At 42.9% G+C, this 23517-nt stretch overlaps 1 protein-coding gene across 2 annotated transcripts in view; it reads left to right on the top strand.

Moving 5' to 3' along the window:
• The first annotated feature begins 497 nt into the window (after window positions 1–497).
• The window catches only part of FHL1 (four and a half LIM domains 1), a 57648-nt gene continuing 34628 nt past the window's right edge, over window positions 498–23517 (top strand). The window contains exons 1-2 of one of the 2 annotated variants that reach the window (XM_046673457.1): window positions 498–516; window positions 20385–20455. The gene's annotated coding sequence lies outside the window, so the exon portion shown is untranslated. Of the gene's footprint in view, window positions 517–6079; window positions 6139–20384; window positions 20456–23517 lie in introns of those variants that run through there. The other variant, XM_046673456.1, reaches the window with a different exon arrangement.

Genomic DNA, 23517 nt, shown 5'->3' with positions numbered 1-23517 from the left:
GTGGGGGGCTCCCCTTGGTTTCTCATCCAGGATGGCGGGGACTGGGGAGGGAGTGAGGGGGGCCCTGCCTTGGTTTGCTCCACGAGGGTGGCTGGGGTCGGGGATGAGAGGGAGTGGAGGCGAGGGGGCTCCTCTTGGTTTACTCGACGGGGATGCAGGGGGAGGGCGGTGGTTGGAGGAGTGGGGGTGGGGTGCAGAGAGAATGAGGAGGGAGGGGGAGGGCCCGCTGTGGCTCTTCTCTCTAAGAGGGTGGTGAGGGGTTGGCGAATGGGGGGGGGGAGAGCGAGGGATTTCAGCTCCAGCGTGGAACCTAGAGAAGCAAGAGGAAGGTTCTGTCACGTGGGCTGAGCCTTAGATGGTGGATTTTCAAAACTACAGGGTGTGACCTCTCCGTCTCAAAAAGCACGCAATCCCTACAAGGTGCCGTCTGTTCTAGGCTCTGGGAGAGAGGTTTCTGCTTTCGAAGTTTCTTTCTCTTCCGTTCCTCGCGGCCTCTTCTCAGTCGTCCGGGACGAGGTAGAGGTTTGAAAATCAGCGAGGGAAGACTGTGCGTGGCTCGTGTTCAGTGCTAGGTTATTTTCTGCATTTGGGACTGTGCGAGTTTCTCAGGGTTGTTTTGATTGCCCTTTACAACAAAAACCCTGTACGGGAGACCCCTTGGGAAAAGAAGAGACTAAGCTTTATTAAGGGGACCAGCTTTGGTTTTTGAATTTCCTGAAGGGCAAGAGATGCATCGCAGTACCATTTCGCTTGGCTTTCAGAAGAGGTGGAAATAGAATAAACGCATGTCTTTGCTGAAGTCCTCTATAGTCACTTAAATTATTCCATCGGGATTATCTGAGCCCCCTTTGATTTGAATTTGGAACAGATCCAGTTTTCCTAATTGGAGCCATCATTTTGTAATTGCCTGTAATTCTTCCCTGGGTTATCAAATCTATGGCAAGTTTATAGAGCAGCAGGAATAATTTTTTTTTGTTTATCTTGATTAAGACAGTTTTAATGTAAATTTTATGTTGTTCCTTGGAAGTGGGAACATTTGCAGAATAGAAGTTTAAATTATGGGCCCCTTGGACGTTTGCAAAGCCTTGCCCTCCCCAGCTCACCTTCTCCAGGAGCAGAACCCTCCCGGTTCTTTACCCCGAGGAAGCGAGGGCTCCTGGGACGAAACTGTGGCCTTTGGAAACTCGTGCTCACATTTGCTTAAGAGGAACAAGTGTTAAAAAGGCCTAGGTCGTTAAGGTGGTGAGGCTATAGTGCTTTCCCATTTTGGTTACGGAAGGTTCTAACCCGGTCTTTATCTTCAGTCTTTAAAAATGCTTGTTTAACATTTTTAAGAGCAGAATATGATCTTTATGCAACAGGAAATTGGTCAGAGAGGTCATGATTTGTGCAAACCGCCTCGAAAGGTGTGTAGTCTAAGACTACCATATAGATTCTGTGAGCATAGATGGCTTTTGAAATTCCAAGCCTACCATTCCCATATTGAGTTTTTGGAGATGGAACACGTTTTTCTCAACCAAGTCTAGGTTTTCGAGTAAAACTTAAAATTTGTGTAAGATTTACTTGGGCAAAATTCCTCTTGTGTGATACCAGTGCATTGGAGCTAATTTAGTATGTATCAATCTAATGGACCGCTTAAATAAGATTATTTTATTTGTTTACTGGCGATGCTAAACTGGAAATACAGATTTTTGGTCTCAAAGATAGACGAAAATGCATTTAAATAAGCACTGTTGTATGCACCATTTATAATGTTAATGTGATACGCATTCTATACACACACAACAATCTAAAAATAGTGCATATAAAAATACAATTTAAGTCTGATTGTTTTTCCGCTTCTGAGTAGGATGCTGAGAGGGGTGAAGTCTTTTACAGAGAGAAGCCTGTTGATGAGTGGTGGGCTTTAAGCTTCTCCAGACAAAAGGAGTAAATGGCGTGTCTGTCACCCAGCTTTTTGAGAACCTGTTGTTTGCCCTGTGGGAGTGGAGGGAAAAAAGATGAACAAAGTTCAGAAATGAACAAAAGTGTGACCGAATATCTTTCAAAATATTCTTAAAGATTTTGCTACTATCCATTAGAAAAGGAATTTGTAAATCAAGCCTCTGTGTAAGAAATTGACCACCACTCCTAAAGTTTTAACGTTTAAAAGCAATGACAGTGGGAGGGATGGAAGTTAACCCTCTGCTCCCGACTCCTGACTCCTGAGTTCGCCTACCTCCGGGTCGCCTTCCCCACCCCCCGCCTCTTCCCCTCTGGTGCCAGCAGCTTTGGCTTTTATAACCTTGTTGGAGTTGAACAAATGTTCGTGCTCGCTTGAACTTTAGGCCTTATCTATTTGGCTGCTTTCCCCAACTTTTGCCTACAAAATTTTTTTGGTTAATTGAACTTTCCAGTTGTTTGGATTTGGGGTAAAAGAGAGTGGACTGTAATTATTTTCTCTTAAAAGATCTTTTCTTTCAGCTGCTGTTGGACCAGAGCACAGAAAGCTTCTTTTTTTGGTCACCGGAGTATTTAATTAAGCAGAATGTATGACCATTCATTTATTCAACAAACATTTACCGAGTGCCCGCCTCCGTGGAGGCTGAGTGCTGGGTGCAGGATACGCAGAGGATAAGAAATGGCTCCTGCCTTCTGGTGTGGTTATGAAAATGGAAACTAGGCAGTGAATTTATTTGTTGTGAATACTCAAGAGTTGTCCGGAGTCTTTTGGACATTAACATAACACTTCACATGCATTACTCATGCCTCACCCGCACAAACAGTGAGTCGCTTCTTTCCAGGGAATTATTCACTGCGTGTATTCTCTCTCACCTTCCCAACTAAGACATACTTTTTCATTTTGGGTAATAACGCAGTTTATAAGTCATCTTAAGGCCTGTGGCCTTTTTTGAAAAGATAAGTTTTATGTAAAGTAGATAGGACATAGCAGATTTCTTGAGATTTAAGTTCAGCGTTTTGTGTCACTGTATTGAGCCATGAGAGGAAGATGGCCAGGCCAGCATTCCTTCCTATGACTTAAAGCGTCTGCTGACAGCAAATTGGGCCAAAAGAATTATTTTTCTGTGACCAGCATTGAATTGTGGATAATAATGGGTGATGCAGGGGCCGGCCGGGTGGTGCAGCAGTTAAGTTCGCACGTTCCACTTCTCGGCAGCCCAGGGTTCGCCGGTTCAGATCCTGGGTGCGGACGTGGCACCGCTTGGCAAGCCATGCTGTGGTAGGGGTCCCACATATAAAGTAGAGGACGATGGGCACGCATGTTAGCTCAGGGCCAGTCTTCCTCAGCAAAAAGAGGAGGATTGGCAGCAGTTAGCTCAGGGCTAATCTTCCTCAAAAAAAAAAAAAAAATGGGTGATGGAGCCCAGAGAGCAAGTAATACTAAATAGTAACTTGAGTGAACCTTTGCCTTCCTGCAGGGCCGCTTCCTGAGATCTTTGAGGGTTCCCCTGTTTGTGGAGAGTGCTAGACCACTGATTTTTAACCAGGGCAACTTTGCCCCCCGGGGCACATTGAGCAATGTCCGGAGACATTTTTGGCTGTCACAAGCTTGGAGTGGGGCGTGCTACTGGTGTCTAGTGGGTAGGGCCAGTGCACGGGGCAGCCTCCCACAACAAAGAATGATCTGACTCAAAACGTCAATAGCACTGAGGTTGATGTAATTTCCTCTACAAAATGCAGTAAAATATAGGGGCCAGTGGCATAGTGGTTAAGTTCGCATGCTCCACTTCAGCAGCCCAGAGTTTGCGGGTTCAGATCCTGGGCATGGACCTGGCACCGCTCATCAAGTCACGCTGTGGTGGCGTCCCACATAAAGTAGAGGGAGATTGGCACAGATGTTAGCTCAGTGACAATCTTCCTCAAGCAAAAAAAAAAAAAACGAGGCAGATTGGCAACAGATGCTAGCTCAGGACCAATCTTCCTTAGGAAGAAAATGCAGTAAAATGTATTTTAGGAGAGTGGAAAACAATAACTGTCTTGATGTGACTGAGAAGTTGGCTGGAGTCACTTCACTTGTCTTAACAGTAACTAGTTATTAATTAAAAGACCAATAGCAGCTATCATTTATGGTACTTGCTCTGTGCCAGGCACTTGTATATATTGTAAATTCTCTCCATTTTATAAATGAAGAACCAGGCTCAGAGAGGTAAAGTAACTTGCCCTAGGTCTCACAGCTGGTCCAGGCTGAAAGTAGACATCAAAGTGAAGATTATCTTACTCCTTAGAAGTTCATGGTTTTGAAGCACAACGTCATACTGTCTCCCTTGTGGCATGCTCCATTCAAAATTTTACTTAACAAAATTAAAATGACTGCATGTCCTATATACCATTGAGCTTGCTTGAGAGTAATTAAAACCACGAATGTTAAATTTGGTCATACTTGGAGTGAGTGGCCAGGAATAGGGCTAGAAAGGGAACGGACATTACTCGAAGGCCTACTGTAGTTCTAGAAAATATGCTAGTTGAGTTTACACTTGTTATGTAATTTGATTCTCGCAGCAACTCTGCAGGGTGCGTATGATGCGCATTTCACAGGTGAGGTTAGTGAAGTAACTTTCTAAGATTGCACAGCTGATGCGAAGCAGAGCTGGGATTTGAACTGAAAAGTCCCGCGACTGAGCCACTGTCCCTGGCTGCTTGCTCTAAAGCTTGGGGGTTGCCGGAGGGGGTTGAGTAGAGGAGCATGCTGCAGAGAGCTGAGTAACTGGTCCTGGGTAAAAAGTAATTTCAGAGGTGACGTGTGGGAGACGATGGAGTATACGCCGGGAGAGAACGAATGGAGAGGTGAGTCATTGCACCTTCCTTAACTGATAAGAATTGAGTTCCACGTGGACTTTGTTCTAGAGATCTCCCCAAATTGAGACCGAGATTGTCACTTTGGAGAACTTCATTTACTATCGTACTTGAATTTTTCAAACACTGTTTTGATGACCGTGAACCTGGAAGTTACTTGACTGTGTGTGTATCCTTCCAGCAGCTTCCCCTTTACCTTTTTTTACGACTGTCCCATAGAACTTAGTGACGACAGCATTTCGTTTTGTCGTCTTTTTACACATTTTAAACATTTGTGTTTGCCATGTCAGTTGTTTTTATAATAAACGTCATCAAATAAATACTTGTGTTTTCCATATGGGGGATGTGTTTTGTTTTCAGAGCTAAATATTTAAGTTTTGATGTGTTGTGTTTTACAGCATAAAAAGAGGAAAAATAAAAAGCCCAATAGCAATCATATTTTGTCTGGCAAGCTTTTTTTTTTTCTTTTTGTGGGTAGAAGAAGGACCTCATGTTTCATTTCATTTACTTTAAATTGGGAAGGAATTTTAACCATGATTCTCAAGGGCCAGGATGCTGGGAAAAAAAAGAAATGTTATTTAGATAAAATGCGTGCTTTGATTTCCACACAGGACTGTGAGCCCTAGATTCTGATTATAATAATGGTTCCGACTGCAGCAATCAGCCACTTGGGTAATCAGCCACTGGGTATGGACACGCATTGTGATACAGCCTGATTTTTTACCCCCACCAATGATTTTAGAATAGACTTGAGAGATCTGATAAAACTTGCAAGAATGCACTAATCCTTTTGAAAATCTAATTTTTTAATGATAAGAGTGGTACTTTTTCATTGGAGGGCAATTCAGAAAATACAGAAAAGCCTAAAGAAGAAAATAAAAATGAGTTATAATCCGTCACCCAAAAATTAGTGACAGTGTTTTGTATAGTCATACGTTGCTTAACGATGGGAATGCGTTTTGAGAAATGTGTTGTTAGGTGATTTTTGTCGTTATGCGAATGTCGTGGAGTGTACTTAGACACACCTAGATGGTGTAGCCTACTACACTCCTAGGCTGTATGGTACTCACTTATGGGACGACCGTCGTATATGCGGTCCGTCATTGACCGAACCGTCGTTATTCAGTACATGAGTATTCCTTTTTAAAATACAGTGATTTTTTAAATGGTTGACTCAAGTCCATTGCAAAATCTCCAACTTAGAAATGTAGTCTATGTTATTTTTTTAAAGTTTACCAAAAGATTTTCTGACTTAGTGCTGCATCTCTAGATTGACGACAGGGTCACAAGGAGTGAAATGGGAGGCCGCTGGGAAGTTAGAAAACTATCCTGTGACCTCCTCAGGTGAGTTCCTTATAATTCCTCCTCCTCCAACTTGAGTAATAGAATTTCAGTGCTAGAAGGGGCTGTCAATCCGCACCCCCCTTCATTTTACACGGGAGGAAACTGAGGCTCCAAGAGGTCAAGCCCTTGCTCCAAGGTCATAGAATTTGTTAATGACGGAGTTCTGGTTTGAATGTTTAGGTCCTCCATACCTAGGTAAATTTTTATTTCCTGATTAAAAAGTCGTTACAATCAAGAACTTTTTGTTGGCCTGTCCCTCAAAAGAACAAGCTTTCACGGTGGAAGTATTTAACTATACTAAAGGAAACCAAAAAGGCCAAGTATTTCCAAATTTCAGAAAATGACCAGAGCAGTTGCGAGCCGTGCAAGAATTTTTCATATTATTTGCTTTATTGAAATTGAACTTTCGTGGTAGGGAACCTCTTTCGGGCATCTAGCCCTCAGTTTCATTTCCTCCAGCTCATGGGGCAAGAACCACCTGTAGTCGCAGAAATGAAAAATGACTCTCTAAGAGTCTTTACACGTGCTAGCCTGGAAGACCACAATTAGAGCTATTCCAGCATGAAAGTATTTTTTTCTTTATAAAATGAGGTGTCTGTTAAAATTGTGGGAAAGAAATTTTAAAGATTGCTTCTGCTTCCAAACTTAGAAAGTTAACAGATCGTAGCCCATGCTGGCACTATGATGCCATTAAACACACACATACACATGGTGGTTGTTTTAATCTGGCACTATTAAAAAATAAGTTCTTAAACTTTCCTCCCTTTCTTTCCCTGCCCCTCTTTGTTTCTTTCTGTAGTTGTGTGGGTCATTCTCTCTGTGTCTCCTTTGTGTGTGTGTGTGTTTGACTCTGAGTGCCTCTTTTTCCGTCCAGCTGACTGCCCGCTTTCCTTTTTCCGGGCTCTGGGTGTATCCACATCATCATGTGCATCTGCTGGTACATCTTCCCCCGTCCCCATTTATCAGCAAGACAGTTACCCCAGCCTGGACTGGGGCGGGTCTGTTTTTCAGCCTAGGATGGGCAGGAAAGCTGTTCTCCCCCGAGCAGGCGTGGGGTGAGAAGAGCTGGTGTTCCTTGATACGGAAATGTCACTGATAGAAGAGACTTAAACAAGATATGCACAGAGATTACACAGGCTGCATATACATGTAAACCTGTGAACACAAAATCATCCCTTCTCTGCAGCCAGGGCCCCAGCAAATGCTAAAGCTACGTGAAATAGTGAATATGGATGCTCATTGCCAAGGGCTTACTATTCGAACAAATGAGAAAATTGTAGCCTCGCCTAGGGGTGTGTTCTTCAGTAGGTTTCGCTCCTGTTCTTCATTACTGCCTGCTAACAAATACGTGCACTGTCAGCGAGCAGCGAGCTCTTCCAGCTTCCCCTACTAGGCTGTCTTTCTCTCCTAAAATTAAGGTATCCTCTCTATTTCAACCACTGGGATTTGCTTGTACTTCATATTTGAGCTACTACGGGTATCCAGTGCACCGTTAGAAGATACAAGTGTACTGCTTTTTTTAAAGCAGTGAAACCTAGAAGAAAAGGACGATCAAACTAAGTCTTTGCTGTCAGCATTTTGCTGCTTGTCGAATTTATATTTTATTTTTCCACATAAAAACTCTCTGGATCTTATATATATTCCAAGACATAAAATGTTCCATGGACATTCTAATCAAAAGAATTCGTAATATCCACAAGGTTTTAAATTGACTTTTCAATACTGAGGGAAGTGTCTGCTAGCTGGGGACGCAGAGGTTTGTCATCAAGGTTGTATTGACTAGGATGGTACAAAACTAGGTTTCTGTACTTCATAAATAAGTTTTGTCGTTCACTTTCAGTTTTAGAGTGTGGGTGAGGCTGCTTGACTCCTATCAGATTTCAAATGTGTGATTTATTAGGAGGACGTTGAGGATTGGTTTTCCAGTGAATCCATGCCAGCTCCGGTTTTACACATCATTCTTGTTTGTGAAGCTGATGGCTGGCGTCTGCCAATAGACATAAGCAGTTGTCTGCACTTGCGGCTGGCCAGGTGGACTGAAGTCACAGGTGTCCCCCCAGGTTTCTTTTTTTTTTTTTTTAAGATTTTATTTTTCTTTTTTCTCCCCAAAGCCCCCCGGTACATACTTGTATACTTTTAGTTGTGGGTCATTCTAGTTGTGGCATGTGGGATGCTGCCTCAGCATGGCCTGATGAGCGGTGCCATGTCCACACCCAGGATCCAAACTGGCAAAACCCTGGGCCGCCGAAGTGGAGCGTGCAAACTTAACCACTCGGCCACGGGGCTGGCCACAAACCCCACCCTTCTCCCGGTTCCTTAGGGACTAAACAGTGTGCACAGACATACACAAACAAATTATAAAGTCTCCAGATATTTATATCACTAAGCCATAATATTGGATTTAGACATTTGAATTAATTTTTTTGTGTTTTTCAACAGCTTTCAAGAAACACCCTGTAAATAATTGTAGTTTAAAATACATAAAATGATAAAGCCCTTGACCAGATAGCTTCTGGAACCTAAGGAGACGCTAAGTTCCTTGTCACAGATTCTGCATCTCCAAATGCCAGGGTCAGTTCACATGTTCACATCCTAGGCCCCTCCCTTCTAGGCCACAAGATGCTCTGCCCCTTGGAAGAAAGGAACTGGGAAGGAATTGTCCAACATAGTAAGCACACCTAACCCCGCTAAAGAAAGAAACCAAGCGACAAACTAATAGGAGGGGGAAGTTTATACTTGCAACTCTAGATAAAGCAGTCAGTCGGCCCTGGTTAGAGCCACTTCTTCAGTATCCACTCCCCCCACTTTATTAAGGAAGAATTACAAATATAATTGTATGTATTTGAAGGGTACAATGTGATGATTTGATTTACGTTATGGAATGATTGTCAAGATAATTTAACGTCAACTTTATTGCGTATTGTTTATGTACAATAAACTGCATCCGCTTAAGGCATACAATTTGATGAGTTTTGGCAGGTGTATGAACACAAGAGACCACTGCCACAGTCACCTGTAGAAGATTTTGATCACTCCCCCGAAGTTCTCATGTGGCCCTCTGCACAGGGCCCTTCTTCCCTCTGCCCCGTCCACAGGCCTCCAGTGATCGGCTTTTGTGGGAGAACGACATTCTAAACTTAGATTTGAAAGTTTGTGGATCCTTCTCTCTCCAAAGACTAGATGTATATCTAAAATGCAATTTTCTTCTCTATGTTTAAGACAAAATAGTATTACAAGGAGATTCCAGGTAGGACTTCCTAGAACCTTTTCCTGATTGCCTAAAGATGAGTACTTAAGAATTTTGCCTGCAAGTAAACTACAGCATCCTTATTAAACAGACTCATTACATACTTGGATGGAGAGAAGCAACTCTGATAAAATGGAAAGGTGGTATATGTTCTTCTGAAGTAGTTACGGTGAGATGTCAAATTCCCCAAGAACAGGACAAATAAAATAATTTGATTTGTGCTTCACACTTATTCATAAAGTAAAAATGAAAAATGAGAATAAATATTTTACATCTATATATATCTATACCTCCAGCTAGCGTATGCGTATAATCATTACACAGGAATAACCCTATCCCTTGAAGCTTCCAAAAGATTTGAAACAGGTTTCATGAGAATTTTCTGTGGATGGAAGGTGTACCATCTTTGCACATGTGCAAATCAAGCTTTTAATATGCTAAATGTGGGGCCAGCCTGGTGGTGCAGCAGTTAAGTTCGCACGTTCTGCTTCTCGGCAGCCTGGGGTTCGCCAGTTCGGATCCCGGGTGTGCACATGGCACCGCTTGGCAAAAGCCATGCTGTGGTAGGCGTCCCACGTATAAAATAGAGGAAGATGGGCATGGATGTTAGCTCAGGGCCAGTCTTCCTCAGCAAAAAGAGGAAGATTGGCAGTAGTTAGATGAGGGCTAATCTTCCTCAAAAAAAAATGCTAAATGTTACTTTCTCATTGACATATCCAATTGAAGGAATAATTAGGCAATTTAAGGGCTATAGTATTGAGACGCAGTTTGTCCCTTCCTCACTCCCTCAAAGAAATTCGTGTCACTGTTTTTTGTGTCTAGTTGGCTCTCCGTGCCATTGCTGTTGCTGTGTCCTGCATCTAGTCTCCATGTGTCTTCCTGATTTCTACTGTTTCTGCCCTCCCCTGTCTTCCTTTCCTGATTTTCTTCCTCTTCCTTTCTTTTCTTCTCCTAATGCTACTTCTCTTACACTGCTCTGCTTTCTCCCGACAAAGCTGTTTTTCTAAACATCTTCAGACCGAGCCATCAGTAGACAAATTCCAACATGTCAGATAGCGTCTTGGAGGCTCTTTTCCTTTTTGTTTTGTGGTCCAGTAGTTTCTTGAAACTCCTTTCAGGTTTGGAGCTGTGCTGGAGGTTTGAGAGTTGTGAATCGTTGGTTTTCAGATTATCAAAGTTAAGTATGTTTGTGGGGCTGTGTTGTAGACAGTCTTTAAAATGGTGAATCATTAAAAAGAAATGAATGGGGAGCTGGCCTGGTGGTGTAGTGCTTAAGTTCGCAGCCTCTGCTTTGGTAGCTCAGGGTTGGCAGGTTCGGATCCTGACCACAGACCTACACTGCTTCTCAGCCATGCTGTGGTGGTGACCCACATACAAAATAGAGGAAGATTGTCACAGATTGGCTCAGGGCAGACCTTCCTCACCAAAATAAAAAGGAAAAGAGAAAAAAAAGAGAAAGAAATGAATGATTTACATTATAATGTTCCTGTGAAAATTCCTTTTACAAAACTAAAGCAATTCAAATTGTATTGAAGTAAGGTGATTTATTGCTCCTCAGAATGTATTGTAAAGGATTTTCTTAAAACCCTTCAGCATTTATCAAAATCTATAGAACGCACAACACAGAGTGAATGCTAATATGAAGTATGGACAGGTCAGCGTGAGCACTGGGTTGGGACTTCATCTGCCACCACTGGGGCATCATGCCATCTTTGCGGTGGAGTGGAGCCCCAGACTTGACAAATTCCCTCCCCTACAACCCAGTGAGCTCTTCTGCCACTCTTGCATTTGTGGTAACACTAGCAACAGTGACAGTTGATGAGCTCATGCCAACTCTTTGAGCCAATATCCAGGTCGGAGTTTGATCGCTTTGGGCCAAAGGCTCTTGCATAGCTGGTAGTAGCAGAGACCTAACGCCAGAACTCGGTGTAGCCAGCTCTACAGTAGACCCGTGTGAAAAGATGAGGGTTTTTAAGGTCTTATTGTAAATAGTTTCTGTATATTGGAATGGGGTGATTGTTGTGAGCAACTACAAGTATCTGTTGCTTTCTTGAGCTGCCTGTGAAATAGAACATTCTTTGGTAGGCGGTGGTAAGCAGAGAGGGAATCAGGTCAGAGAGGAATGTTGAGACTGAGGGAGACAAGCAACCATTATGGTGATGATAAAGTCCCTGGAGGAGAGAAAACTGCCAAGGCACCAAGGGTTGGAACATAAATGAGGGCGATCGCTCAAGGGGTGGATCTCTTGGGGATGTGGTTGCTCATGGAATGTGTCCCTCCGGTCTGCGGTTAGACCCAGGCTGAAAAACTTCATCCAGTTACCTGAAAAAATACTAATAAAAGGGGGAATTGGTTATAGAGTTCGCTTATTTAACTTACTAAATTTCCTTTGTGTATCAGAATTCAACTTTTGTGTATGGATCTGTTATGTATACTCATTGTCACACCCGTTATTAGACAAACTTTTATGTATTTTTTCTTGCTTTCACTCCTTGCCTGATTGACTATGCATGTGGTCCTCCCTCTGTTAGGGTCCGCGGACGTTAACAGGGGAAGGAGAAGAGAAGGGACAGAAATGACCTCTCCCTCGAGTCACAATCCATGATGGAGCCTGGGGATTCCAGTCCCATTGCCAGGATCACGGGTTACTCTGTGCCGGTGGTGAACCACACGGTGGCACAGCCAGTGCATTTCCTCGTGGTCGCCTTCACGATCGACACCAGGCTCTGCAGCTGATTTCATTGTGCAGCAGCTCCTGTCCATTGCAGAGAGAGCAAAGGTCACGGTCTGACCAGATCATAATGTATTCGCATCACAGGTATAGACAGGCTCAGTCAGCCATGAGGCCTGGCATGGTCGTGCTCTTTCTCCCTCCAGTCAAGCTGCTGGAAGGCCCGGGGAGGTCTAGTGGCAGTGGCATACTGTGCAGGTATGTGACAACATCCTCTTGCCACTTGCTGCTCACCCAACTGCTTCTCACCACCCTTTGGCCCCTTTTTGTCTCTCTTCCCCTCTTTACCTTCAGTTCAGTTACTTGTGTATTTTCTGTTAAGGAACAAGGAGGCAGAGCCTCAGCACAAAAACGTTGGAGGACCATTGGCCTAAGTATTCAAACCACCAGCGAAGTGTGCTTTAGACTTTCCTAACTGCCAGGTTTTTACTGCTGCGCTGGCTTGTTAGGTGTAAAATGGAACTTAGGGTACTTTGTAAACGTTTTCTGACACACAACTTGGAAGTTGAATTGTGTCACCTTATAAACATATCGCTCCTTCCACTTTTGTTTTGTTTTTTTTTTTTTGGTGAGGAAGAGCTAACATCTGTGGCCAGTCTTCCTCTTTTTGCTGACACCACGACAGCATGGCTTGATGAGCGGTGTGTAGGTCAGCGCCCAGAATCCGAACCTGTGAACTTAACCACTGCACCACCGGGCTGGCCCACTCCTTCCACTTTGAAAACTCCTGTAATTTTTCTTCATGTGTTTGTTAGTGTCCCTACAGCAGATGCAGGCAGCGTGCGTGCTGATGTAAAGAATTTCCTCTATGGCTAATGGATTGGAGCAGGGCTGCCCAATTGCCAGCACTTAAGGAAACAGTTCATGCAGTGCCAAACCCAGCTTATAAAGTATGAGGCTGAGAACTTCATAAAATGAAATCAGCACGTTTATTGAGTACTTACTCTATGTGCAAGGCACTTTGCTAGGCCTGCAGGATGCTGTGGGGAATATTAAAAGCAAAAGTGATCTATTCAAGCAAGGAATGTCCATTCTAGTGGGAGAAGCTGTTAGAGATGCGTTAAGGACGTGGTAGAAAGAGTCCTGAACTGAGGGGGAGGAGGAGAGTCAGGAGTTTTGTATCTTAGCCCAAGTTCTGCCAAGAACCATCTCATCCCTTGGGCAAATCACTTTCTCTCTCGGGTCTCAGTTTATAAAAAGGGAGTCGGACTAGATAATCTGTAAGACACTCTGTGGGTTGGTTCATAAACAGATGTGTTCAAAAGTTAAACAACAGTACAAGGTCATAATAGAAGAGATTCCAGACCATGGCACATTCCCTTTTGCCAAATGAAGTGTACATGTAAGTTATTATTAGACATATATGGTACATATATTTATACTATATCATTATGCTAATTACAACTGAAGACCAGTAGTTCTCAAAGTGAGGTCCTTGGACCAGCAGCATCAGCATCACCTGGGAGCTTGTTAGACCTGCAAACTCATGGACCTCACCACACACCTACTGGATCAGAAACTGGGGGGATGGGGCCCAGCACTTTGTGTTTTAACAACCCCCTCCCCCTAGGTGATTCTTTATTTTTTTTATTTGAGTAAGATTATCTCTGAGCTAACATCCACTGCCAAGCCTCCTCTTTTTGCTGAGGAAGACTGCCCCTGAGCTAACATCCATGCGCATCTTCCTCTACCTTATATGAGGGACGCCTGCCACAGCATGGCTTGATAAGTGGTGTGTAGGTCCGCACCCAGGATCCAAACTGGCGAACCCCAGGCTGCCTGAAGTGGAGTGCATGAAATTAATCGCTACACTCCAGGCCAGGCCCCCACTAGGAGATTCTGATGCTCCCTACACTTTGACGGCTGTGGGCTGTGGTAATTTTGGGCAGTGGTTCTCAAACTTGGCTGCATACAACATTCATCTAGCGGAGCTTGTTGCGGGGGGGTGAGGGAGTGCACCCAGATGTCACTAGTGGCTCTGGCTCCCCGGGTGCAGCCAATTTGAGAATCGCTGGTTTAGGGGAGGGTGGCATGAGCCAAAGTACCTGTATTCTCCAGTGGTGACAGACCTCAGAGGCAGGGAGGCAGCCAACACCAGAACTGAGTATGGGGAAGCTGAAAAGTGGGTTTGAGTCTGATTGGAAGGCCTTAAATTTCATGCCAGAAATGTGGCCTTTAGATCACATTGGAGGGAGGTTAGGGGGAAAGGGAGTGATCTGTTTGAAAGATGATTCTGGAAGCTATATGAAGAAGGGCGCATGTCCATAGTTAAAAAGGCCGATGAAGTAGTCTAGGTGTGAAGTGATGATGGGCCAAATTAGGATTGTTGAAATGAAATTATAAGGAAGGAAAAGTATGAAAGCTCTTTGCAGGACGAATGGACAAGATTGGGTGATGGTTTGGGAGTGAGGGCCGGCTTAGAATGTCCTTGGCTAAGGAGTTCATCTGAGACTTCTGGGGTAGCCGGTGCTGTCTAGATGCATCTGTCAGAATTGTCACGTTCTATGGATCTGTACTCATCCTTTGTCCCTCGTTGCTTTGATTGAGGAGTTCTAATTCGGGGAGCGGGTAGTCCCCAGTGAGTTATATAAAAATACAGAATTGTATTCACCAAGAAAGCTACCCGCGGTCATCATGGCAGGGAAAAATCCTGTTTCCCTTAACGAAAGAATGCTTGGAGCTGTGGGAAAGTTGCAAACTTGGCAATGACTAATTCAAGCCTATCAGTCAATTAAGTGAATTTTTATTTTGTCATTTGTTTTATTTGGGAGCTGCTGTAATAGTCATTGAAAGGACATCAATCTCTGTATTTTTAAAACAAAACAAAAATACCATTGAACATTAGGGCAAAGGACAAGAATTTCAAGGTTTTACCTTTTGACTTTAGCAAATATTTGCCGCTCCATTTTTCTTGCTGGGTTTTGCCATTTGGTTTGTTTTTTTGTGTTCTCATTTGTTCCTAATGCCTGATAATTTTATGTTCCTCTATTCTGTTATTGATGGCTTTTTTATTCTTAGGTATTCTTAATGTTGTATTTTTTTACTTTTCTTCATTCTCATAGAGCTCATTAGCCAGCAATTATGCAACGAAATATATGGAAAAATAACTATAGTCTTTTTTTTTTTTTTTAACCTTTTGCCTCCCTTCACCCGTTTCTCCCACCCTCCCGCCTCTTGCAACCACCAGTCTGTTCTCTGTATCTATGGGCTTGTGTTTTTTAGATTGCATATATAAGAGAGATCATACAGTATTTGTCTGTCTCTGTCTGACTTATTTCACTTAGCATAACGCCCTCGAGGTCCATCCATCTTGTCCCAAAGGACAAGATTTCATTCTTTTTATGGCTGAATAATATTCCATTGTATGTATATAGCACATTTTCTTTATCCATTCATCCATCAGTGGACACTTAGGCTGTTTCCATATCTTGACTATTGTAAATAATGCTGCAGTGAACATGGGGATGTATATATTTTTTCCAGTTAGTATTTTCGTTTTCTCCAGGTAAATACTCAGAAGTGGAATTGCTGGATCATATGCTAGTTCTATTTTTAGTTTTTTGAGGAACCTCCGTACTGTTTTCCATGGTGGCTGCCCCAATTTACATTCCCGCCAACGGTGCACAAGGATTACCTTTTCTCTACATCCTCACCAACACTTGTTATTTCTTGTCTTTTTGATAATGGCTGTTCTAACAGGTGTGAGGTGATATCTTACTGTGGTTTTGATTTGCATGTCCCTGGTAATTAGTGATGTTGAGCATGTTTTCATGTGCCTGTATGTCTTGGGAAAAATGTCTATTCAGATCTTCTGCCGATTTTTTAATTGGATTGTTTGTTTTCCTGCTATTGAGCTGCATGAGTTCTTTATATATTTTGGATACTAACCCCTTATCAAATATGTGATTTGCAAATATTTTCTCCCATTCTGTAGGTTCCCTTTTCATTTCGTTGATGGTTTCCTTTGCTGTGCAGAAACTCTTTAGTATGATATAGTCTCACTTTTTTATTTTTGCTTTTCTTGCAAAAGTATTCTTAATGTTTTAATACTCCAGTCAAAATATAAACAAATATATTTTTATTTCTTATCCCCCCCTTTATGACCAAAAAATTATTTAAATCTGCGTCCAGAAGTGGCTCATTGAAAGAGCTTCTTAATGTTTGCTTGGAGCACAGTGGGAACACTGTTCGCCTTTCCACCTTGTGTTAGTTCATAGGTTGTGCCATATCCAGAAGGAAAGACACTTGTTACTTACTAGTTTGGAAACCTATGAAAGCAAATTCAATATTTTAAAGGGCTATATATATATTCCAATGCAAGGTTTAAAAATGGCTCACCACTGTAACTCAGGTAAAACTCTGCTTTTTGGATTTCTAAAGGAACTGTAAAAATCTAGACAGATCACAACTTTAAATGTGTAGTATATCTAGTAGATACCTTGTAAAAGTATACCCTGTCTTTTCCCAAACTGAATAAGGATAAAACCTTTCTCTTTCCAAATTGTGAAGAAGGTTATGATTATATTATATAAAATTAAATGTGGAAACTTGCACAGAATAAATGATCTTCCAGACGTACTATAGAGTATATCTGGTGATATACTCAATATTAAATCTTAATATAAGAACATAAAATTAGATTTTATTGTATTTCTGTAACATAATATGCTTTTGTTTTTATTTATTAAGTTAATATATTGTTAAAGATTTGATTATGTTGCAGATCTTGATTATTTTGAAATTATTAAAAATGTATGTTTCATCTGAACCATTTATTTATACCAATAAATCATTTTGCTGAATGAGAGCCAGTTTATCAGTTGTTCTGCTGAAGGAAATGAGCCAGTGGCCATCTCGTTTGTATTTATTATTGTGTTTTATCATAACATTTAAATGTGTTTTGAACGGTGCATATACCAGTTTTTCTAACTACCACAGTAGTGTAAGCATTTGAATAAAAGTATGAAAGTAGGAGAAATGAGAAGTCTGAGCCGTCCGTAACCATCACAAGTGTGCCTAATTAAGAAGATATTTGGGCTTCACCACCCTTTGGTGTCTTAGGTGGGAGAAAAATATTCTGAAGGACATGATTAAGAAACGGTTACCATGATAATCACATTCAAAGAATTTAGAGGAGTTGATGAATCTGTGGGGCTCGTCCATTTTGATTGATTCATCTGGTCTTTTAGGTTCATTCAAACAGCTGCTGTCTCTGGGTTTTATTTTTCCACATAATTCGCCCAATTGATTGGTGATTTGGAGATTGTTTAAGCTTGTCTGTCAGTAGTGATGGGGTCGCCAGTGTCTGTGACCACAATACTGTTGTTAAACCTGAAAGAGAACATTGTGTATGTTAAATGTCGCTAGAACATGGCTACTGGCTTCTTCTGGAATAATGTAAATGGTTTATCTAATTTCACTTATGATAATTCTGTCAGGGTGGGATGCGATTAACATGATTTATTTTAAAGCATGACCCCGACCCTAAAGCGTTTGCGTTTTATTTTGGATTTCTTTGCTGTCATCATGTTTTACCCAGTGTGTTTGGCTGCTGTTCTGTTTTTATTCTTTGACTTGCGCAATATCGTCAGCACAATTTGTGTTATGTCTAGTCAAAGCCACAGGTACACACTGCAGATCAAAAAGTATACACAACTTTACCTGCCACGAGTGTCTTGATCCTCCCAACTCCAACTAAATGTTAAGTGGGCCACAGACAATAAAGTGAAACGGAGATACAAATGCTGGTAAAATCTCGCTGTACGTTTTTATCGTTCTTTGTGACTAGTTCTTAATGGTGAATCCATGAACTGTGGAACACAAGACACCTCTGACAGGATCCCAAGTTGGACCCCAGTGTGAGAGCTCTGCCCGCTCAGCCTTTGGGCCTTTCTCTCTTCTGCCCTCTGGAGGGTATCAGGGAACATGACATGCAAGGACTTCCTCTGGAAAGGAGAGCCCAGGCTCTTGGTGTGGTTACTAAAAGACAACTTCTCTGCCCCTTTCCCCGCTCCCCACTGCCGAGGGACCTCGCAAAGCCTGGACTTGGAGAGGTGGGGAGCAGACAGAGAGGAGACGGGAAGGGACTGGCAGGGCTGGGCTCTTAGGAGGAAGCTGTTCTCCTTCTTTAAGTAGAGGATGGGATTCCTTCAAGGAAAACCCGGTAGGGATCAAATCTATCTCCAGGAAAAATCAATTCTGGAAGGGTGAGCAAAATGAAATCGTATATTAAGGGTAGAGTGTGATGGAGTCAGGTTTGAAGTTCCAGTTGCATTGAATCTACAGAGGGGTATATTTGGTGCCAAGTGTTTGTGGCAGCATGTGAAATCGTTATCCAAGTTTGATAACATTTTTCTGTGAGCCTGCTATAATAATAGTGATGATTGCATGTCTGCTGTTCAGTGAGTACCTTTTTTTTAACTTTTTATTAAGATTATGATAGTTTACAACCTTGTGAAATTCAGTGAGTACCTTTTAGCGTGGGGCACCGGACAGTGCTTATAGGCGCTGCCCTCTTGTCCCCTCACAGCCTCTCTGTGAGGTCGGCTACCAGTATGAGGCGAGTGTGAGGCTGAGGCAGGGCCAGTCTTTGACCCCCGGCAGTTTGCCTCTGGCGCCCTTGCTGTGAACAGCTGTGCCATGCTGCATGCTCACCGCAGCTGCATGAAAGGGTGTGGCACCTTCTAGAAACAGTGAGTTCCCTATGAGTGGGGTGTGGGAGGGGGGAGATAAGACTCAGAATAGCCTTTTGTATGTACATACCATGCTAAGCACTGGGAGATAGAAAATAAGTAAGGGATTGCTGCCCCTGCCACCAAGAAACTTAAAAGTCCTGTGAGACCAAGGAGACCTAACATGAAATAAATAGTGCATGTTCATATGATAGAATATGAAAGTATTATCTCTACTTAAGTAAAGGTGGGAAGAGGACTAGAAGGTGTTCTTTTGAAGTCAGTCACTTTTAAACATTCGCTTTTGAAAGTTAGCTCTTTGCTCCTGGCACAAATTCGACTTCCCCTGGGCTTTTGACCTGGCAGACAAGAACCCTGTCCTTATCGTCAGCAGACTTGGCCATTTTGAGTTCGGAAGAGTTGTTTTCAACTATGACAGTTGTCATTAAGCTCTCTAAACAGATGAACTCATTAGCCTGTTGAACTAAGTGGCCCAGCTGTTTCTTTTCCAGTACATTAACATTTTTTTAAACTGTAACCACTGCTTGTTTGATGATCAGCCTGGGAGCGGTTGGTTCGGGTGGGGGGCGGCTGCGAGCCTGGTTGTCCTCCTTGGCTTACGTTTGTCCTGTTTCCTTCCATAGATACTCCTTGAGAGCCTCCTGTGTGCCAGGCACTGTTCTGGGCATGGGGGATTGAGTAGAGGACAGCACAGAACCCCCCCCCTCCAGGGAGCTGTCTTTTCCTCAGATTTCATTTGCTTGTGTACACTTCACAGTTGATATGAAAGTGCTTTTGGTATGAGTTTCAGGATCTCACACGTTGGGCATAATACAGTGATCACACTTCCCTTCTCCTTAGCCCCAGCCAGTCCTTTCTGAATAATGGGGGGCGGGTGAGGCAGTGGTTGTGCCGTGGGGAGGCCCCGTGGACACGGGGAGGGCAGCACGTCAGGGTGTACTGTCTTTGTCGGTGATGGGAAATGCACAGGGCACACCTGTTTCCTAGTGATGTCGAACCATCCGCACCAGGATGAACCTGCCCAAGCAGCCTGCATCCTAATCCTGTTGTTGATTGGAGATAACTTCAGCAGTCACAAGGCACCTCGTCTCCATGGCAACGCCTCTAAATATTCCTCTGGTGACTTGTGCTCTACATTTTGTCTGGATCTGAGCCCTCCTGTGGCAAAATATTCTAAAGATGTTAAAAGAGGGGAAAAAAGGGCTCAACTAATAAATCTATTCTAAACGACTGAGTCATTTGTTTTGATTACCAGGGTGATTGCCAAATGTTAATTTAAAACCGAAATAGGCCATGAGCTCACTCCGCTTAACAATGCTGAGTGTTCGAGCTAATACAGCTTGATAATGAGGGGCCAGATCCACTGCCGGGGCGAATGTTATATGATAAACAGACATTTGGGGAAATACGCAGAACATCTTGGCAGTTTTCCTTTAACTTTAAAAGTTGTACATACAGGGGAGAATGTGTTCCCATGAGCCATTTCAAAGGAAGTTGACTGATTTTTCTTCGAATTTCTAACTTTTCTTCTGAAAAGGTAACTTTGCCTCTTGATTCTCGTTTTTTTCTTACTTAGGCACGTCGGAAGTTGTCAACCGTATCCAGCCCTTGCAGAATACATCCCATTCTCCACACATCCAGTGTGAGGTAAGTTTTACTAATTGCCACAAATTCCTCCGCTGATCTCCAGCCTTCCAATTTGTGGTGTTAAGGTCGAAATTGTACCAAAAGCTTTATTTGTACAGTAGTTTAGGAGGGTTCCTTTTAATTGACCCAACCAATATCACTGTTTACCCTAAACGTTAACTCTCTGGGGGAGGCCTTTTCAAAGGAAAAAAAAAATCTCATTTGCTTTTAATTTGAGGGCATGAAAACTGAATGTGCCAAGCACAACAGAACTGTTAGAAGGTCTGCTTGAAAATAAAGCTCTGCTCATGTCGCAGGCTGGACAGTAGGGAGCAGGAAAGCTGCATGGAGCAAGTCCTGGGGTGGAGGGAAGAGACTGCTGATAGCCGTGAGGAGGTTGGGCTCACCAATCAACTGTCAGCAACCTGTATGCCTCGGGGTGAAAGAAGCCAAGGTGTGGGACTGCCACTGCAAAATCTGGTGATGGGAACCCAAAGAGTGACGTGAGCATGGGCCAGCACGTTTTTTTCAGATTAGTGCTAAAGTTCAGGGCATTGCTGCTCTCACTAGAGATTGAGCAGCCCTTTCATTTGCCATGCAGTGGGTAGGCCTCCTCTGTCCTCTTGGGTTAGCCACAGTGGTCTGTGGATACTCCATGACGATTGAGGGTTGCTCAGGTCTCTCTTTGAGAGATGGGACATTCGCCTTTGAAAGTAATGAAAGGAGGGACTCGCATCCAGGCACAACGTAAGGGGCCCCAGTCTCCATGTATTTACAAGACAGGGTGTACCATTTGCCAGCGCCAGACCAGTCAGCATTCCCAGTTTCAGCCGCCAAAAGGTGGCTACATTTGTGCCTTCCGCTCCACCCTGCCCCACCTCCATGCACAGTCCCTCATTCAGTGTAGGTCTTTTTAGTTCTCTTACGGTGGATGCTCACCAGGTGATGATAATTGGCTTTGTTACGTCTGCTTGCTGCAGAATTCTTCACAGATTTTAAAAATATATATATTCAAATACCTAAATATATTAAACCTTAAAGAGTAAAAAAACGTAGGACAGATTTTTGGAAGTGTTTAATCTGAGTTTTATTGGTCTCATCCATGGTGGGGGTAGTCAGAAGTCCTTCCCAGAGCCTGGAGCTTAAACTGGCCCGAGGACAAAAGCTTCAGCAGTTTCGTTCAGCTGCCAGAGAGCGACTCTTACATCTTGAGGTCTAAGCTGTGACATAGCTATCCGCCTTTACGTAAAACGGTTGTTTTCAAACTTTTTTTTTTTTTGGTGAGAGAAACCTGTCTTCTGATCAAAGCTCACACCTAACCCCAGCAGAGAACACCAAAGCCGAAGTGCCATGGCTCGAGGAGGAGGCTGTGACGCGCACTCCTCGGTGGCCCTAGGGCACAGCTGGAAAGCACGGTGCTCTGTCTAAAGAGCGGAGGTTTCAGCTCTGTGCCCTTCCACAGCTCTTATTTTGATTTTTCCACGGAAACAGGCTAGATTGTTGAAGGAGATACGCAGAAGGGTAAAACGTCCTCCCACCACCTTCGTTGCAAACGCTGGCCGGCGGACCGAGGCCATTCACGGGCGTTGTTTGCCCTTAGTAATTCCACAGCCATCTGTAGCTTTGACACACTTCATCAGTAGAAAACTTCGACAGAAACTGTGTGTACAAGACTGTATTCTTGTAAAATGGAACGTTTCAATTGAAGTTTTTTGAACACATGTTTGAAGCGGTTTTGTGATACTAAGAATACCCCAATGATAGCTTTAATTTGACCAAAATTTAGCATCATTGGGTTTTCTTTTAGAGCAGTGAGTTTCTCAGGGGAGTCAGTTAAATAGAACCTGTTAAATTCTGTTTCCCCGTGATAGAGATGTATGGAACGGATGTAAAATGGTTCAACAGTCACCATGCCCTTGTACCTTGAGGTCTTTCTTCCTTTTAGTTATTCATTCATGCAGCCCTACTATGTTCCAGGCCAGGAATGTAGGAGTGAGCAAAACAAAAAGAGTAATACATTTTGGTCTGATAGTCTTCAAGTATAGGGCATCCCTAGATTATTTTCCCTTTGGCAGATGAGGAAACTCAACATTGATTTTCCTTTTTTAATTAAATTGCCCAGTATTGAGCACACCAGTATGGGTTCATGGGTACAATTCAGAGTTCCTGTCTCCACTGTGCTCTTTGAGCCTGTGATGTATGCCACCTCCATTTAAGCATGTGCAAATAATAAAATATGCGATAATTGCTGGGGATGCAGCTGTGCCTGGCACCCAACTGCTCCGCACACAAAACCAGATGTAAGCTGTGTATTTCACACTCTATTTTTTTAACGTTTGTTTGGAATAATTGAACAGTTTAGGGAAATGGACTTTGCGGTTTCCGCATGAGGATATTTTGGTTTTTTAAATGATAACGTATCCCATTCTGTGTTTAATGCAGCGTTTATCACAGGTAAACTTTACAATTCAGGAACATGAAATTATTCCATTTGGCTGCCCTTTAGCTACGGAATTATTTGGAGCAAAAACTTGAACACAACGTAATTCTTAACGCATACTTGAGCTGGGCGCTCTGTGTATTTGTTTCTGTAGTGGTGAAATATTGTTCATTAATTGAACAGTCTTCCACACCTGGGAAATATTTGTATCCCTGACATATGGTCAGTTTCATTATTGATTTGACACTTTTTAATATTCACAAAACACAAAATTTTAAAATACAGTGTTCATAGTGATTCGACTTGTGCCATTAATATTGAGGTGACCTCTCTTCTTGGTGCCCTGGCAGTAAGCATGAAAAATCTGCACAGATGGTTTGCCCAGGCTTAAAGAGTTTGGAAATCATCAGTCTAGAACCAGGGTCTCAAACTGGTGGGCTGGATCTGGCACGCAGAGGTGTTCTTTTAAAATTTTAAGTGAATTGCTAGCATTTAAAAATTGAGAGATTTCGCATTTTGAAGAAGTCCAGGTTTTCAGCTTCTCTTGAAATATCAGAAGATCTGGCAACATTGAGCCTGCGTTCCTGTGGCAACAAAGGCTGGAGCCAAATAGCTGCTGTAATTAGATGGAACGTGAACTCTG

Source organism: Equus quagga, chromosome 10, assembly GCF_021613505.1.
Source record: "Equus quagga isolate Etosha38 chromosome 10, UCLA_HA_Equagga_1.0, whole genome shotgun sequence".
In the NCBI taxonomy this organism is placed as follows: domain Eukaryota; kingdom Metazoa; phylum Chordata; class Mammalia; order Perissodactyla; family Equidae; genus Equus; species Equus quagga.
This window is presented reverse-complemented; position numbering and strand designations above follow the sequence as displayed.